The sequence below is a fragment of the Dendrobium catenatum genome, unplaced genomic scaffold (genome assembly GCF_001605985.2).
Source record: "Dendrobium catenatum unplaced genomic scaffold, ASM160598v2 fragScaff_scaffold_920, whole genome shotgun sequence".
NCBI classification, from domain to species: domain Eukaryota; kingdom Viridiplantae; phylum Streptophyta; class Magnoliopsida; order Asparagales; family Orchidaceae; genus Dendrobium; species Dendrobium catenatum.
In genome coordinates this window covers 2,366,109-2,387,335 of record NW_021319382.1, presented here as the reverse complement: position 1 = coordinate 2,387,335, position 21,227 = coordinate 2,366,109, and the positions used below count along the sequence as shown (strand labels likewise).

The window sequence follows — 21,227 nt, the reverse complement described above, 5'->3', positions numbered from 1 at the left end:
TGCATAATGGAATCCTCTATTTTTCTTATTCAGAGTTTGGGACATTAGTAATGATAATGTTTATTGAATTATGGAGATCAACTTTAGAATCTAAATGTGTTCATTTGAGATCTAAAATCGAATATATAGAGTGTAAATTTAGTAGTAATAGATCTATTGGGGATATTGTGATTTTGGGTGATCAAATCATTAAAAATAGTATATATTTTAGATATCTCGAATCTGTTGTTTAAAGTGATGGTGAAATATATGAGGATGTTATTAGTAGAATTCAAACTGGACAAATGCACTGGGCTTGTTGTGTGATGGAGAAGTATACCCTAAATTTAAGAGAAAATTTTATTAGATGGCGATGAAACTTACAATGCTTTATGGCGCAAAATGTTTGTCCATTAAAAAGAGAAGTATAAAATTATGTGATAAGAGATGAGGGTGCTCAAGTGGTTGAGTGGCTTCACACTTATAAACAAAATTTGAAATAAGTACATACGTCAATAGGTTGGAGTAGCTTCAATGGAAGTTAGGATTAGTCATCTTAGATGATTTAGTCATGTAAAACATCTGCCATGATTAGGAGTGTAGATGTGTTAAATCTGACCTATTTTAAGAAAGTTTAAAAAGATTTGATTATGAAGTATTAAAAATTATTTATTATTATTAGATTTAAATAGGAATTTGACTTTTAATTGGACAGTGGAGAAAAATGATTCATATAGTCGACCCACGTAGTAGGATAAAGACTTGATATTATTATTATAGGGAATTAATAAGGTAGCAATATAAGGTCTTTTTAACTTTTCCTTTTATTATGGATCGATTTATGGAGAGAGAAGAGGGAGAGGATGTTGTGTCGCTCTTTTCCTTGGCTCTTACCACAGAAAAGGGTGTTTGAGCGCATTAATAAATAACATATAATAATTGTAATTACATTTCTTAATGTGAGAGAGAGAGAGAGAGAGCATTATTTATTTCTTTTATCTCTTCCTTGATCATCTCATTAATTATTTAGTTTGAACAACTTTAATTTAAAAATTAGTAAAAAGCTTTACAACTAATAAATGGGAGATCATTGTTGTACCCTTGATCATAACAGGTTATTAAAAAAAAATTATGTTGCAATCTGGGAGACCGAGCGTATGTTTTGATGATAACAAATATTATTAGACTTTATCTATTGTCTCGTATATGTTATCATTGCATATGTTTTTATGTGTATTAATATTTCAATAACAACATACACCAAGCTAAGAGAAAGTATCAAGGCTCAAGATTGGGTAGTATATGATTGATCTTTTCAAAAGTCTTTATTTTTATCTAATATCATACTGTACGGTATGAATCATACTACATGATATGCATGATAAAAATTTAATTAACATATTTTAATTCAGTGGATTAAATTTTGAACTAATCGAACCAAACAAATTAAATTGTACATGATGATCTGTTATAATTAGGAAATACCACCGTAAAATGAAATTTAGGCAATATTTTAAAATTTTATAATTTGTTCTAATTGAATTATACAAACTTATGCGTACTATACGATATTTAAAAATCTTATATAAATTAATTCTGAAATTTAATTAATCGAATCAGGCTTAATTAATCTTTAAGATTATACGATATGATTCACATCATACTGGACGAGCAACAAAGACGATATTTTATCATCCAGTAGTTCATCTTATACGAATTATGATTCGACTGAATTAATCTTACCATACAACCTTATGATCGTACTGGATGATCAATTAAATCTTTTGAACTAATCTTACAGGGAAACATTCATCATATAATACTAAAGGGAGAATTGAACTAATTGTAGTGTAAGATCCTCATATTGTACGATATGACTAGAGACGACTAGATTGAAAACCATGGTTTTTTTTAAAACATGATATTTAAACAACTCTTATTTTGTTTTGAAGAGTCTTTGACAGCCAAGAGGCTTGAGTCTATTGTGAGAGAGAGTTTGAAAGATGAGCTTTGGGCCTTGGGAGAGAAAAGTGTGTTGAGAGTGAGGGATAATAGTCTTATGGGATCAAGGGAGTATGTGAGAGAGACTCTTCACACAGTTGCTTCGGTCATTGTCCACCTTCTTCCTCAATGAGTCAAAGATTTACTTGAGGGAAACTTCAGGAGGAACCTCTTGGAGTCAAAGGGCCACTAACAACCCTGCCGCATCGGGTTGATGAAGGGGATTCGGCTACTCTACCACATCGAGTTGGTGAAAAAGATTTTGTAAGGGCTTATCTGCCTTGCTATGGGGGTTAAAATGAGAGACACTAAAGGTTTAATTCAATATCCATAGAGGACTCTGAGGAGTGAATTTAGGTTAATGTTGAACGAATCACTATAAATTTATGGTGTGCTCATTCTTATTTTTCTTACTACACTTTAATTTTTGCATTTTACTTTCTTACAGCTTTACTTTCTTGCAAATTAACATTGAAAACAGAGATTGTTTTGGTTTTAATTGTTGTTAGAAAATAAAATAAAATTATGAAAAAAAAAATATTTTTTAAACTTATTTTTCTACAAAATAAAAAAAAATAACATTTGATTTTTATTACTATTAGTTTCTACATCACAAGATCTAATTTTGAACATAAGTTTTGAATTTGGTTGTAATTTTCAAAAAGAGATTTTTGGAGAAGAAAATTTTTTAAAGCATCAATTCACCTTCTTTGTGTGTCATTATAGTTCAAGTGGTCTAACAACCACAAATCAAACTTACAATTAGTATTAGCGCAGCTTTTCCGAATTAGTGGTTTAAAAACCTTAAGAAAAATATCCATGACGTAATTTGGCAATAGGAATATTGTGGAGGGTTATTCAATAACCTATCCACCCTTATTTGATAATATTCCATTTGATATTTGAAAAATTCACATATCTATTTTCTTGCAATCAATTAATTATCTCATGTGGTATATGATTAAAGGTTGTTATTTTTTTTCCTTTGTGTATAATTAATGGTGCTAAAATTAAAATTTTGTTTACTGAATGGAGCATTGAGGATAAAAATTATGCACAACTTAATGTCAAATGCTTAAACTATTTTTTTATGTACACTTAAATCAGAAGACTGTATGAGAGTCTCTACTTTCACAATTGGTAAAGAAATTTATGATAAACTTTGTATCATGTATGAAGGCACAAACGAAGTGAAACAATCCCGTTTAAATTTATTGGTGCATGAATATAAACTCTTCCGCATGAAACCTGATGAAACTATATTTGACATGTACATTAGATTTATCAAAATTGTGACATCTTTGCATGCCTTAGGAAGAGAACTATCTAATTATGAGAAAGTCAATAAGATCTTATATTGCTTACCTGATAGTTTTGATGCTTAAGTCACTACAATATGTGAATCTAAGTATCTAAATGTATACTCTATTGATAATTTGTTGGGCTCTTTTATTACTTATAAGCAAAATGCGAGCCAAAAACTTTTGAATGCAGGTGACAAAAGAAAGGAGAAGAGCATAGCGCTAAATGCCGATGATACAGATAGCAATAGTTCTAGAGCTAATGATAATAATAACATAGCCTTGATGACCCGACAGTTTAAGAGCTTTCTAAAGAGAAAATAAAAGCGCTATCATGACGGTAGTAAATGTAAAGCAACTAAATTTAATAAAATTTCTCTTGACGTTGTGTGCTTTGAGTGCAGGAAGCCATGATATTAAGTCTAATTGCCCCAATTTCAAAAATCACCCAACTAAGAAAAAGGGGGAATAAAAATTCAACTCCAAAAAGGCAAGCAAAACACACAAAAGGTCTTCTGGGCAGAGTTAGTCTCGAATTTATCTAAATAAGAACTTGAGGAGGATGTAACTAATTTGTGTAATGGCCAATGATACAATTGTTAACTCCGATCAAGTAGATGTACTTATGAAGATTTATTTTTAATTCCTGAGTAAGTGTATGAGTCAGATAAAAAACGTTCATGCTTGTTTAACAAGAGAACTTTCTGATTGGAAAAATGATCATGACATATTAGTTAGAGAGCATGCTAATCTTAAATCTGAGCATATCACATTAGATAGGGAGCATGCATCTTTACTAAATAAGTTTGATTACTAAAATAAAAAATATATTGAATTAACTAAGTCACATGATTGCTTGAAAAACAAGCATATTGAGTTGGAAAAAACATTCAAGGAGCTAAAGACACTTGCAATAAAACTATATAGTAATTAGCATGCATTAAAATTTGAAGTTACAAATACAAAAGTGCAAATTAATTTTTATAAAAAAAAAATGCACTACAAAATAATAGACAAGGGCATACACTATCACTAAAGCCACAGCTTATGACACAACATGCATCATATGTACCTAGGAAGCTGCATTATCCCCCACAATAGTTATTGAACCCATTTCCAAGGGTTAGGTGTTGTTCTTGTGGCATGCTAGGGAATATAGCTCACACTTGCAAAATTCACCTTATAACACATCAAGTTTGGAGACTCAATGTTTTATCACAGCATAACATGCATTCCATTCATTTATTAAAGCATAAGGTGGAATCCAAACTCACTTGGGTTCTCAAATTTAACCTTTGATTGACCTTGAATGGATGCTCTCATAAGAAGTTAAGTGAGAGCATGTGGTACCTGGATAGGGGCTTCTTAAGATACATGACTGGAGATATAAAGCAGTTCATCATGCTAGAGGTCAGGAGCGGAGGCAAGGTAACTTTGGGAGATAACACCGATATAAAAGTGGTTGGCTCAGGTATATTTGGTAAGACTAATAGTTTATTATTAAGAATATGTTTTTAGTTGAAGGTTTAAAGCATAATTAATTTAGTATTAGTCAGTTATGTGATAAAAGATTCCATATTGAATTTATTTCTAAACATTACCTTGTTACTTTAAATGATAAAACTATTTTGGAAGGAAAAATAATTAACAATGTTTAAATGCTTGATTTATCTTATATTGATACTTTTGATGATATATATTATTTGACAAACTATTTTAGATGAATCTTGGTTATGATATAAGCGATTATACTATGCTAGTTTGAAAACCCTTAGAAAGATTACCCAGCATGACCTAGTTAGAGGCATTCCCAAGCTAGAGTTCTCTAGGGACCATGTAGCAAAGGGAGAAATTGCTTCTTTCTCTTTTGAATGCTTTATATTTCAAGTCATCTCATTCTTGCATCGTGCCAACCCGTTCCCTTTGTTCCATGAAATTGCTAAACTGTCCTCACCATTCCAGGAAAATTGTCAGCTCAATTAATGTCAACCCAAGCTGTCCATATTCAATTCATGCAACCTTATTCCTAAATGAATAATTTCTTGTTTGGTTTACTATTCCTTCATGTAGCTACTAAAAATTAATTGGTAAACATTTTTACAAAAGCCCTTAGTTATGACACCTTCAGTGCACTTAAGACTAGACTAAGTGTTATTGATATTAATGCTTAGAGAAAATGGGTAGGGATATGATTAAAATTAGTATGTTTGTTTAATTGTTTATGTTATATGATTATATTTATGATTGGTTGTATCTTTTTATTTCTATTTGTATTTTGTTGTGTGAATGTTTTCTCTTATAGAGTCTTTTCTGATCATCACTCACAAATCCTATTTTTTATTACATCATACTGTATGATCTACATAGAACATCACATCCGCACCGTTTAGCAAATCAAAACGGTTCACATTAACTCAATTATTTATGAATGTCTTGTACGAATACACATTTCATACTATACGATATATGTGGTAGTGATTATTGGTGATTTAAATTCAACTGATACGATATTTAATTAGATATCATACAGTACAAACCCTAATTCGTAATGTATGATCCGTTTAGTCCAAGATTGTACAGGATGACTCCTCATGATGAACAATTTAATAAAGATTGTCTAGTATGATACTAGTTCTACTATATAATTTAATCACCTTTTCAACTATTCTGTCAAGACGAATTGAATTTCTCTTATCGTGCTGTATGATCTGCTCATGCCTAATAAAGGAAGGGAATTTTAAGTTTCTAACCACACAAAACCTTCCTCTCCTAAACTTATTATCTTTTGATATCCTTCCTTAGCATCTCCTGGCCGATGGCAAGAAATTTTGAGCACTAGTAGGGAGTTCTTCTCATCGTCTTGTAGACAACAGGTTTCAGTTAGTTGAAGATTAATCTACATATCATAAGTTCAGGGCAGCACATATCACTCAATCTAGGATTCCGAATCAAGAAATTCTTGACTATCAAGTACTAGATCTTTTTGCAGGGACTATATTGCACTTCATCCTTAATCTTACTTTTCCTTTTAATTCTAAATTGATATTTGAATTTTTTGCAAGGCTAAGAATTAATGTCGACATAACCACCATTCAATCTTATGTCTGTAGGCATCCAATAGAAATTACTTATCATGACTTTGATGAGATCTTACACCTTTCCACTATGGGTATACCATCATATAGTGTAAGCTCTAGGGGATATTATGATTGGACCCAAGTATATCTGTCTATTAGGAATGCACCTCAATTTCATGATCTTATGATGAGAGATGAAGCTCCCACTAGTAGGCTAAGATAGGTTGCATCTAAGCTTCTCTCTTTGCCTTATAACTTTTGTAAGTGACTGTTTAATTGACTGAAAAATGAATGTAGTGTAAATGGAATGCAATGTAAAAAAAAAAAAATACAATGTAAAATGAATACTTTGGAGTTATTTGGATGAGTGTAAGATAAATAAAATCTTGTGCAGCATACATCAATTATGACGAAAGAGAAGTTGGATAAGAAGTTTCAAAGGCCTTCATCTTCTTTAAGGTGTATGTAACCATGAAATTAATATTCGTAAATGTAGATCACAAATCTAAAAGTCAATCCAAAGGCTTAAAACAACTCATAAAACTTCTAATGTCTAGCTATTGTTGTTATTTAGTTTGGGCTTGTAGATATCCTTTTTGTGGATGTAGGTTAGTAGACCTAAATCCTCCCTTCTATTAAACTTTTATTTATTTATTTGGTATGACCTAACTTCGTTGGTGACCAGAAAAGAGCCAGAAGGATTGTAAATGAGCACATGAACAATACTTGGAAGCAAAGAAGAGCCTTTTCCTAGATACTCTTTTATCACACTCCTCAATTTTTTTTTTCTTGAACATATTTTTAGTTTAACGAGGAAATGAACATTGGAACATTTTGGGAGAAGGTGAGGAGATTAGCAGTCAAGCTCTATTTGATGAGAGATTATTCTGTGTGAACATCGAATGTAGTTCACCGTTCAGAAACCAACCATAATGCGCCACATCAGCAGTACTGAGCCGTAGTACCGAGTCGGGTACCGAGCAAGAGGTGATGTGGCGCATTCTGGTTGGTCTCCGGACGACGTTCGGCGTCCGCACATAATAATTTCACCTATTTGACATCAATGTTGCTTCTCATAACTTCACCCAACTCCCAAGTGAAAGCCATCTTGTCTCTAATTTGTTAGGGGTGGGGGATGTTTGGGGGAAGAGTAAAGAATGGAATTGCAATGCAATGAAGTTAAGCTTATTTGTAATGATCCCTCAGTATATAGATTTGCAAATATTAATAATAAAATTGTATGCTCTAATGAGACAGATATTATTACTAAATTTAAATTTAATATTGTCTATCAAGAGAGTGTTTAGGTGGTTAACTAACATCTTTTAGCGCTAATCTGGCCATCACTTTCTTTATGATCAGAGTGACGACCAATTTGCTAACTAATTGAAATAGTATAAAATTATCAATATATTAATTTGATTTATTTAAGCTCTACTTCACTTATGGCTTTGAAGATTTTTTCCAGTAACATGAATTCTAGGAATGCTCATGTAAATGATAAGTCCACGGTCTCCAAATGAATATAAATAAAAAAGAGGAAAAGTAGAAAAAGAGAGAGAGAGTATATTTAATAATATATTTTGTTCGTTCGAAAGGTATTAATTCACATTGATGATGAAATAAATTGATCATTTTGTCTTGCAGCCAATTTTTTTTAGGGTGGCGTACAAAATTAGGGGTGTCAATTTCGGGTCACCGATCGGGTTCGGGTCGAACCCGGAAATGACCCGGGTTCAAACGGGTTGACCCTAACCTGACCCAGGTAGGTAAACGTGTCGGATTTCCGAACCCGGACCCAACCCGGCTGGTTGTCGGGTTGCGGGTTGACCCGAAACAGGTGCTCGAGTGGCCGCGCGGGGGAGTGCGAGCGGGCGCACAGGCGAGCGCGGACGAGCGCAAGCAGGCGTAAGATATATATTATCACATAATACTCTTAAGATATTTCTCCATTTTCAATTTTAAATTCAAAAATTATATCCTTATATATATTTCCATTTTTTTCTATAATTGATCCAACACATCAACTAAACCTACCATGCCGCATTTTATCTTCAGATGATCTTGGCTTATATTTTTAAAACCACTTCCATTGAACTTATATCATATACTCACTCTTTATTTTACTAAATCTAAATACTTTATGTTCTAAATATTTTTTATTATTCTAATTTAATACTTATTTTAATATATATCTCATTAATTGGTTCGAATTATTATATTTTGTGGAAAGTCCAAGAAGGGGAAAAACTATGGGGTCTAATTTAGTTACAATAATCTACTATATAATAGGTGATCCCTTTCTCACAATTAAAGAATACAATATTACAAAGCTGAGTACAATTATTTGATTTCCATTATATGTATTACAAAAATCAAGATCCATAAGCCGACAATTAAACCCAGCAATATATTTATATGTTAATAGTCGAACACCAATAGCAAAATGATAGAAGTTTGGCACTTATGACAATGATTGTTGATGGTGATCATCGATTAAAATTAATGATAATTACTATTAAGCTCTTTAGCTCTCGTAGCTCTTAAACCTCTCTTCCATGTAGAGAAAAAGGCCCTATTTATAGGCTTTTTTATAGTGACATTTTGATAAATTTTGCTATAATCCAAAATCTCTATTGTACAATCTATATTGATCTCTTTAATCATAGATAATTTATCAAACATTTGAATGATTTAATGATGTTAGAATTTTCCTTTAATTAATATTTAGAACTTTAAAATATATTTTAAGTGCTTAATTTGGGCTTAATTATTTGGTGTTGAATTAGGTCATTTATTGTGTCAATGGGTTTGTCTTTATGAGACATTCAATTCTACCATAAGCTTTCTAAAATTGGAGTTTTGGTGGTCATAAATTTAATTATGAAATTTTTAATTCAAATATTACCTTCAGATTCATTCTAATCAAGAAACTTTTTTGGAGATGTCTCATTTGTCTCCTGTTTTTAAACATCGAAGTTTGTATCATCTAAAAATATTTTTTAATCTTTAAATAATTATGACACAAAATTATAATTTTAAAAAATTACAAGATTTGACTGCTCCCTAGATGTTAATATGGACCTCCCATCAAGACCGTGAACTAAGTAAAATATGCTTAATTATATTTTTAACTTTACATGAAAGCGATGCATTAATTGAAGCAAAAAAATATTGAAACATAATGATTCAAAATTTTCAAATATGTTTGAATTTGATTATATGTACTTTATTGGGTTCGAAAAGTGACAAAATGGAGTTCAAAACATAAAAAATGGTCTTGAACCAAAAATGATATAATAGGCTTATTTCCAAAGTCGGGTCCAGACTAAACTTGGCTTGTTGGGCCAACAAATGATCTCCGGTGGGCCTCGGTGCCTTCCTATATATGCCTTTTGTGTGGATGGCTCATTAAAAGAGCTTTCAAGCCTCTTAGGCTCCTAAAACTCTTTTTCTTTTTTATTTTCAAAATATATGTATGCCCTCCCATGGGGAAAAATTTGTTCCTTTCCTTCTCAATTCTTTCTCTCAAGAGAGGCTTTCAATAATATTATATAGGCAATGTGTAACTCCCCTTCGAAGGCTCTAATAAAATGTTATCTTAAATAGGTGGTGCATATCTCCCTTTCTAACTCTAGTGCTCCTTCAAAAGTAATAAATTTACCTTTGAAATTATGAAAAAGTTTTAATTCTTGTAATTTCTTTTTTGTTGATTTTGGTTCTATAAGAGGCTAGATAATATCTTGTATAAGTGATGCATAAATTTCACTTTGTAGGCTTTTGTAAAATACTATTCTGGATAGGTAGTGCATACTCTCTTCCAAGCTTTAGTTTTTTTTTCTTTATCATAAGAAATGAATTATACTTTCATGGTATAAGAAAAAAATCAAATCTCTCGATTTATTCTTTGTAGGTTATTGTTCCATCTCCTAAAAGAGGTTTGACACTATCTTTTATATGTGTTGTGTATGTCTCTATTCACAAGTTATAGTATTAATAAGAATATTTGTTATAAAAATTGTGTTAGATATAAGAAATTCTAATAATTAGGAAATATATAAAGAGGAATATATAAAGAGGTACATAAGGAATCTAAGAAAGCAATATGTGATGCAAAGATCTTAGTTTTTAATGATTTATATAATAGATTAGATACTAATGAAGGAGAAAGATATATGTATAAGTAAGCCAAACAAAGAGATAGGAGTAGTAATGATTTATTTCAAGTGAAGTGTATTAAGGATGAAGATCATAAAGTACTTTTCTTAGAAGATGATATTCAACAAAGGTGGATGAGAGATTTTGCTAAATTTTTTAATGAAGAATATGAAAATACGACTGACTTTAGTGGCCATAGCACCCTAAATGAAAATAAATTTTTATGTTTTTATCTGTGTATTAGTAAAACCGAAGTTAGAAAGGCTTTAAAAAAATGAAGTGTGAAAAGCTGATGGACCTGATGATACTCTAATAGAGGTGTGGAAATGCTTAGGAGATGAATGAATTTCTTGGCTTACTAAACTTTTTAATACTATTTTGAAGACTAAAAATATTCTATATGAGTAGATAATGAGTGTGTTAACTCCTACTTTTAAGAAAAAAGGTGATGCACAAGATTGTGCAAATTATAGAGGAATTAAGTTAATATGTCATACTTTAAAACTATGGGAGCGAGTTATGGAGCGTAGGCTGCGGCGTGATACTAGTGTTTCTCAAAATCAATGTGGATTCATGCTAGGTAGGTCTACTGTGGATGCCATACATTTACTGAGAGGTTTGATGGAGAAATATAGAGAGAATAAAGAGAATCAACATATGATATTTATTTATTTAGAGAAAGCATATGATAAAGTTACTAGAGAAGTGCTATGGAGATTTCTTGAAAAGAAAGGAGTTAATAGCACATATATTCATATAAAGAGCCCTATGATGCAAAACCCACATCTAGCATTGCTAAGCTCCTAAGCACCTCCTCATGGATAGTAATGTACCGCTACCACGTACAACATTGTAGTGCTCCTAAAGAGCTTTCAACGCTTAACATTTCTAACTTTTCTAATTCAACCTTAGACTCTCTATACTTAAATGAACATTGAATAACTTAAAATTTTACAAACAATGATAAATACAAAATTCTTACCATGTTGGTTTTGGTTATTTTAAGTGGACTTATTTTTGTAGTTGTGGTTTCCCCTCATTCAAAAAATTAATCCTAGATATTTCCATACATGTTAGCACTTTAAACAAAACTTAATACAACTATCTCATTTTAGCTTCTCTCTCCAAGGTCGCTTCTTATTCTAACCTATGCTTCTTAATCATAGGAATTTGTTTATTTCTTATCTACTTTATATCATAGGTAGGATTGCATTTGGTGTTTTTTTTATATGTCATATTAGGATGTACTTCATAATAAAAAAATCCATTTCCATAGCATTGACACATGGAATACATCATGTAGATCTAACATGTGATCTAGTAGTAATAATTCGTAAGAAGACTTCTTAACTTTTCCAATTACTTCAAAAGGTCTAATATAACTTGTACTGAGCTTACTATCCTTACCAAATCTGTTTACACCCTTCATCGGGTTGATTTTTAGGAAAATAAAATCACCAACATGGAATTCAATAGTTTGATGCTTTGGATCAAAGTACTTTTCTACCTATCTTGAGCTACTTCCAACCTTTTTTTTTATCAATCTAATCTTCTATGTATATTTTTTTTGCTAACACAAGATACATCAACTTCCTTTTACCTACTTTTGTCTAAGATAATGGTGTCATGTACTTTCTAACATATAGAGCTTTGTATGGAGCCATACCAATACTTGCTTTAGAAATTATTTTTATAAAAAAAAATTCAATCAATGAGACATGATCTTCTCAGGTTCTTCCAAAATCTAGTACATATAAGTTTAACAAATATTCCAATAATTGAATGGTCTATTCAAATGACCTATATGTATAAGGATGGAAAGCTATATGAAAAATTTAACTTTATCCATAGACCTTCTCGAATACCTCTCCATAATCTAGATATAAATTAACCATCACAATTAGAAATAATTACCTTGGGCATTCCATGTAGATTGATAATTTCTATCACATACAAATGCACCAAATTTTTTTATAGATATGTTTGTCTAATGGAGAGGAAATAAATTTTGGTTAATCGATATACTTTCACTCATATTACATCATCATCTTATTTAGATCTGGTAAAGCCCATAGATAAATCTATTGTGATTTCCTCCCTTTTTTATTTAGAAATAGACAAGGGTCACAATAACCCACTAGGTTTCTAGTGTTTAACTTTTACCATCTAGCAAGTCTTACACTTGGAGACAAATTTTTCCACATCACACTTTAATCCAAGCCACAAGAACATAGAATTTAAGTGATGATACATCTTGTTACCACTTGTATGAATCATGTAACCAAAATATTGGGCTTCATATAGAATCTCCTTCTTCAAATCACTATTAGCTGGAACCCACAATCGATTATTGCAAGTCACTGCACTCTAATCACTAACTTATAAGTCTAACTTCTTTCCAAATTGATTCTAATCAATCATTTTTCACATAATAATAATACTAATAATAATAATAATCAAACCTTTGATTCTTCTTTATTCTCTTTTACAATGAGGGAGGAATAATAATTTGAGAGATAATTCTTACATTCACTTCAGATGAGCATACAACCTATAAGTCCAACTTCTCTATTTCTCATACCAAACCTTGCTCAAAAGTAATCATATTAGCTATTATTCTCATAGACTTCATGCTCAAAGTACTAATAAATATGCTAACCATTCTGAGTTGATAGATGATGTCAAGATTATAATCCTTGATCAGCTCTAACCACCTTCACTATCTCAAATTTAGCTCTTTTTGAGTAAGATGTACATCAATTTTTTATGATCATTATAGATCTCGTATCTTTCTCTATAATGCCTCTAGATCTTCAAAGTTACTACAATCACAACAAATTTTATATTATGAGTACAATTCTTCTCATGCAACTTCAAATGCCTTAAAGCATAAGCAATCACTTTTTATTTTTGTTGTAATACAACCAAAATCTTTCAAAGAAGTATTACTAAATAATTAAAATCCCCCAACGCCTAACATAATAGTTAGTACTATAGCTAATACCAACAATCCTTCAACTTCTGAAAGCTAACTTCATGGTCTAGTGTCCAATCAAATGATACAACTTTTTAAGTTAATCTTATCAAAATAATTATAATTTGCAAAATGCTTGTGAAAAACTTTTTGTAATTTCTTGCAATGCCTAAAAAATTATGAATATTCCACACAAAAGTTAAACTTGGACAATCCATAGTAGCTTGCATTTTCTAGGGATCTATAAATATTCCTTCCTTGCTTATAACATGTCTAAAAAATGCCACAAACTTTAACCAAAACTTAAAGCCTCTAGAGTTAGCCTTAAATGCTTAAAATGATCTTCTTCATTTCTCAAATACACCAAATACCATCAATGAACTTAATAATGAGTTGATTTGAAGAATTTTTTAACACTTTGTTCATTAGATCCATGAACACTACAAGTGCATTGGTTACGTTAAAAGGCATAACAAAAAAATTCATACTACCTATTTTGGGTGCTAAAAGCTATCTTTATTACATCTTCATCTTTCACCATCAACTAATGATAACCAAACCTCAAATCAATCCTTTAGAATACTAAGGCACCTTCTAACTGATATAGTAGAACATTACTCCTAGTTAATATATACTTATTCTAGGTAAGGTAGAGAACCTGAAATCATTTTCATTCTCTAGGTGAGGCAGTGAGCTTGGAATCACTTTCACCTTCCTCGGTGCAGTGGAGTGGCGGGTCCTTTGACACCAATAAGGTCTTCTTCCAAAAGCTTCCCTCAAGATAAACCTTGATGCAAGGAGGAACTTAGGTACAAGTTTATCGGAGCAACCATGTGGGACTCCGTCTCACACTCCCTTAAATCCCACAAGGATCTTCTCCCTCTCTCACAAACTTCACCCTTTCTCTCCCTACCTCAAGGCATTATCTTCAAGTTTTCAGAAGAAACAACTCAATAAATGGCAAAAAGATTCTTACAAAGTCTTATGAGAAAGCTTAAATAGAGGGCTTAGCAAAATCATAAAAATTCAATTATTTCATCTATGATCGTATAATACAATCCTTGATCGTACAATATGATTAGTATAATATATCATTGTTAGTATTATACGAAGATTAAGAAGTTGTATGATTAGTTCAAGTGTTTTAGCTGGTCATCCAATATGATATGATCATTGTTTAGTACAATTAGTACAATAAAATTAGATTATCGTCCCGTACGATTGGCAATAATATTTATCATCCCATGTAAGGATATGGTAGTACAATACGATTTATCCAATTGTACAATACGGTCTTACTAAATCAATTAATCTAAATTTAATCCCTAATTATAGGATTATTTTAGGCAAGATTTGTTTACAACATACAGTTCAATACCTATCGTACATTACGATTAGTACATACTTTCTATTTAAAAATATTTTCTAAATTATGATTGACGAATACGTTCATAATTTCAACTAATCATCCTACACAATCGAGATCGTCTAATACGAATAGTTCAAATTTTTTTAGTTACACAATTAGTCATTTTAATGATTAGCTAATAAGGTAATCGTACAATATGATACCTATCGTATTGTACGATTAGTTCAGCAAATTACTCTTCCAATTGTTCTCTCTATTATATTCCCATGAGTGTGTATGTACACAGTCACCATGATTGCATACATCTTTATAGGACTTGACTCAGTGAATTGGAAAAATACATAAACAAATTTTACATACTCTTTCAGTATATCTTATTCTACTCAATCTTGAGCATTGAATCTTTATTAAATGGTGCATGACATACCTGAAATATCAGTACACATAAAAAATATACATTACAAATACAAAGAAATATAAGGATATAATCAATAATGTTTGTTATCATCAAAACTATAAATTTGAAAGTCTGAGTTGCAACAATCTCTCTTTTTGGTGATGACAAATATTATTTATTGAATTTGTAAATAATATTATTTTCTCCTAATCTCCCCCTCATTAATAGAATTATATTAAAAATAGGGAAAAATATTTATTTTTTAATTTTAAAGTTTATTCACTGTTATTATTTTTAATTTTTAAGAAAAAATTGAAACTAAATAATAAATGCAATCAATACAATCAAATACCTTCTCCCCCTTCTAACATCACCAAAAAATAGAGAAAACACAACACCTAAAATTGAATTACATACAGAAGGAAATTGAACATACAATCATATATAAAGATAATTCATAAACCATAAATCAGATAAAAAAACACACAAAATAATTAAACAAATACATAAACAAATACACAAACAAAGAAACAAACACACAACCAGATAAGCAAACTTCATACATGATCAAAATTACTAATTGAATCATTGACAAATTCAACGTAAGTTTGTTGCCTCATCATCTTGCCCAGGAGATTTTTTGCTTCTTTCCATTTCTCCTTATTATAATTGGCTTATCCTCACCCTTTTCCTTCACAGGGTATTTCTTAAAATTGAGACATCTATATTTTAGATATCCAGGTTTTCTACACCCAAAATAGATAATATTAAAACCAAACTTATTATATTTATCATTTTTATCTTTGCTCTTTTTTTATTTATGCTTATGCTTGTGCTTCAAGAGATTTTTTAATTTTCTTGTTGTTAATGCTAGCTCCTCACTCTCATCATCTCCTAAGTCATTTTTACTGTGTCTTTTCCTTTAGCACTATAGCCTTCTCATCACCAACATCCAAGAGTCTTTGACTCACACTTTACTCGTATGTAATGAGTTAGTCGACTAGATTATTAATAGAATAAGTATTCAAGTCTTTCGATTCACATATAGTAATGACTTTGTCATCAAATTTATTAGGTAGATAATGTAGAATTTTGTTAACCTTCTCTGAGTTTGAAAGTTCTCTACCAAAAGCATGCAATGATGTCACCATCTGAGTAAATCTAGTGTACATCTCTGAAATAGTCCCATAAGGTTTCATGCAAAAAAATTTATAATTATGTAATAATATATTTAACCTAGATTATTTTATTTCATTGGTGTCTTCTTATGTAATGTATAGTCTACCTCAAATGTCTTTGGCAGTTATACATGTAGAAACTCTCATATAGAGTTAAGACTTAAGTGCACAAAAAAAAAATTTAAGCATTTAGCATTCAGTTGTGCATATATTTGTTCTTCTCTACTCCATTCGGTAAAAGGAATGTCTATATTGACTGCTTTAATAATACGTGACTGTACATAATAACCAGTTTGAATCATATGCAATATTTGAAAATCAATTGATTGCAGAAAAGTAGACAAGAATTTTACAAAAAATCAAATGGAATATTATCAAATAAAGGTAGACGTGTGATGGAATAACCTTCTATATTATTCTTATTTCTGAAATGTGCCATTGATAATTTTCCTTTAGGTTTTCTAAAACATTATTTTAAGAATTGCTCTAATACTAATTAAAAGTTTGATAAATATGTTAAGCATAAGTGAACTTGTGCCTAAGCACACTAATACAAAAGTAATACATTTAGTTTGATGTAGAAGTTAATTACCTTATAAATAATTTTAATAATGAGAATTATATTTTAATCATCACAATAAAATATCAATCATAGATTTTCACCAAGTAGTTATTATAGAAATAATGTGTAAAAAAATAAAAAAGTGAAAACAGAAAATCAGAACAAACATACCAAAATTTATAGTGATTTGGTCAAACTATGACATACATCCACTCCCCGGAGTTATTCTCTTTGAGTATCACACTATCAGTATAGTGTCTCTCATTCAACTCTCACAACTAAGCGGAGAAGCCTTTATAAAATCTCTTCTACCAACCTAATGCAGCAAAGGACCGTAATCCTTTTCACGTTCTTTGTGAGGTAGCAAATCTGGAATCCTTTTCACCCTTCAGGGGAGGTATAGAACTTGAATCATTTTCACCCTCCAAGTGAGGCAGAGAACCTGAAATCACTTTCACCTTTCCAATATGATGGATTAGTTGGGTCCTTTGACATCAAAGATGTCTTCTTCCAAAAGCTTTCCTTAAGACAAACCTTGATACATGGAGGAACTCAGGTGCAAGCTCACTAGAGCAATAGTGTGAAACTCCCTCTCATACTCCCTTGAAACCCACAAGGATCTTCTCCATCTCTCACAAACTTCGCCCTTTCTCTTCCTAGCTCAAGACTCTCTCTTGAAACTTTTAGAAGAAATAACTCAATGAATGATAAAAAAAAATCTTATAAAGTCTTATGAGAAAGCTTAAATAGAGGGCCTAGAAACCCCTTAAAAAATTAATTCTATCATCTCTAATCATAAAATATGATCCTTGGTCGTACATTATGATTAGTATAATATATCCTTATTAGTAATGTATGAAGAGTTAGAAGCTATATGATTAGTTCAAGTATTTGAGCTGATTGTCTAGTACGATTAGTACAATCAAATTAGATTATCGTCCCATATAATTGGCTAAAATAAATTATCATCCCATGTAAAGATATGGTCTTACAATATAATTTATCCAATCATACTGTACGATCTTACTAAACAAATTAATCTAAATTTGACCCCTAATTACATGATTAATTTATGCAAGATTTGATCATATCTACATTATGATATTTATCATATAGTATAATTAGTACATAATTTGTATTTAAAAATATTATCTAAATTATGATTGATGGGTAAATTCAAGATTTTAACTGATTGTCCTATATGATTAAGATCATTAGTACGATTAGTTCAAATAGATTTAATTACATAATTAGCTGATAAGCTGGTTGCATACTATGATACATATCGTATAGTATGATAAGTTCAACGAATTACTCTTCTAATTTTTCTCTCTATTTAATTTTCATGAGTGTGTATGTGCACAATCACCAGGCTTACATACACCTTTACATGATTTGACTCAAGAAATTAAAAAAATACATAAATAAATTTTACATACACTTTCAGCATATCATATTCTACCTAATCTTGAGCCTTGAATATTCATTGAATGATGCATGATGTACCTAAAATATTAGTACACATAAAAATAAATATATAATATAAATGCTATGAGACACAAGGATGCAATCAATTATGTTTATTATCATCTAAACCATAAACTATGATGTTCAAGTTATAAAAAATGATCCTCTATCCCCAACCTCAGTTATAGCTCTAATAGATCCTATTAATATATTATAAAATATTTGAATAATCAACCAATCAGATAATTCATGATGCAGGCATTTTTGAAGCATTTCCTTAAATCTTTTCCATCTCTCATAAATGAATTCTCCTACAAACTAAGCAAAATAAGTTGTGTCATTTCTAATTTTGACAGTTTTTTAAGGTGAGAAATATTTAGTAAGAAAATTTTGGGCTAATTCATTCTAAGCGGTTATAGAACCTAAGGATAAGAAATTTAATCACATTTTAACTTTATCTCATAGAAAAAAGGAAAATAATCTATGTTTAATAGCATTATCATTGATACCATTGTACTTAAATGTTGCATAAATTTCTAAGAAACTAGCTAAATATAAATTGGGATAATTTATAGGAGTTCTCCCAAATTGAGAGTTTTGCACCATTTGAATGATAACTAGTTTTAATTTAAAATTATTTGCTTGGATTATTGGTACATTTATGTTCCGATGAATTATGTCTACTAAAGGGATTGCATAATCCTTCAGAGGTATAGAATGATTTTGTACTAACTCTAGTTCAGCCATTTTTCAAGATCTTTTTAGTTTTTTGAATTTTAGAAAGGGTTCTCTCAATTTCAAGATCAAGTGGCAAAAGTTTTTGCTTTGGGAATAAAGCATACAAAAAAATGTAGAATATAAAACTTGTAATCAAAGTAACTAAATAATACTAAAATAAGTAAATCTAACTATGCAATCAATTTAACAATATATTTAAAATTTTACAAAATGTAAAAAACTTCGCCTACAATAGTGCCAAAACCTTGATGGGGCTGTGGGTAAGTATAAATTTGAATTATAATAATGGATGTCTAAGGCTCTATCTTCCCTAAATAATACTAAGGTTTTTTTTATATAAATTAGTAAACCTCACTTAATATACACAAGTATATGTGCTAAATCAAGTAATAAAGTGATACAGTAGAGTGTTGAACCCATGATAAAGTAAGTCTTTTAGCATTCAACTGCCACTATTTACTTTAATTGCAATAATTATCCTACTTAATAAAAATTGATATTATAGAGATTTAATCACTTAAATAAATTAGATAAAGATAATGATAATGAATACACTATATGGATATAATGTTTTGGATTGATGAATATAAATAACATATTTTTCCTAATGAATCTCTTTTAATTGTGATGTTATTCAAAGCATATGCATTCTTAGATCTCTGTCGTGCTTATAGGAATAAAAGATGCCCATCCATTTTCTACGATTATATTATCTCCTCAAGAATTTAATACATTTCATACACTATGCCTAGGTATGACACATACAAATTCAATATTCCTGGTTATGCCTGCTTACCTCCATCGAGGCTCCATATTACACCTAATTTTAACAACACATATGCATTAAATTAAAATCTAATAATTTTGACAACATCATTTTAATCATTTATGAAATAAGAAAACTTTATTAGTACTACATATGATATTTACATTATCAATTCAAAACTGAAGAATTTAGCTAGACATGCAGAAAATCAAGAGATAGATATAACCATAATGGTTCAATGGATCTCCTCTACACTTCTTATTTTTTACTTATAGAATTGCTATCACAAACACATGCCAAACACTCTAATGATGGTATCAAGTACTTCCCAAAATCCCCTTAGTTGTCACACTAAGAAAAATTCAGAGAAGCACTCTGAAATGTAATGAAATTAACTAAGTGACTGAACTCCCTTACAAATATAACATAGTGGCTATTTATAAAAAAACACAAATTAGGCAAATGGCAATGTGCTTCTTGAAAGATTGGCGCCACTACGCCTAATAATTGGACTGACACCACTATGATGTTGCAATGCGATGCTTGTTGATGTGGATCAGTTACTTAGTGAATAATCACATTATTTTGCTCATAGATCGTGTCCTTGGGAAGTTACAACTACTATGTCGTGGCGATGCTGGCTTTCGAACACTGCGACACCATAAGAGCAATTTGGACACCGATGCGTTATAGAGTGTGATGCTGCGACGCCAAACTTTTGATGCCGAGGTGCTAGCCGACAGAGAAATTGGCTCTACAATGTTGATATTTTAGCACTCCGACGATGTATTTGATGGTGTTTGTAGTGTTGTTTGTTCCAACGCTACGACACTATATGAAATTTAGAATTATATGCCTTTTATGTATTTTCTCCGCACAATTTAACTAAAATAATACATTTTTACTGAAAATACAACACATAAAATAACACATTATTTACACTTATGAATTATGAAAAAGTAATTCATGGTTTGAATATGTTTGGAATTAAAGATTTTATGTTATAAAAGGGCAAGTTTTTCATAAATGGAAAATGTGAGGAACTCTAGATAAAAATTTTGGGACATTAGAGAACTAATGTGGGTATTTTTATGGATTTCAAATTAGTGGTTAATGAATTGTGCTATGTTGAATCTAATTGCTCAAAGTAGGAAAATATTTTTCTATATTGGACTTTTGGCTAGAGTATCTTAGGATTATTAAGTAGTTGGGAGTTGAGGCCTTGAGAGATTATGAGGAATGTTAGGAAATATTTGAGAG

General features: G+C 30.6%; 1 non-coding gene across 1 annotated transcript; it reads left to right on the top strand.

The window, feature by feature from the left end:
• The first annotated feature begins 18,707 nt into the window (after positions 1-18,707).
• Positions 18,708-18,814, top strand: LOC114580291. Its single transcript, XR_003701650.1, has one exon. It is a non-coding gene; the product is annotated as a small nucleolar RNA R71 (small nucleolar RNA).
• The last annotated feature ends 2,413 nt before the right edge of the window (positions 18,815-21,227 follow it).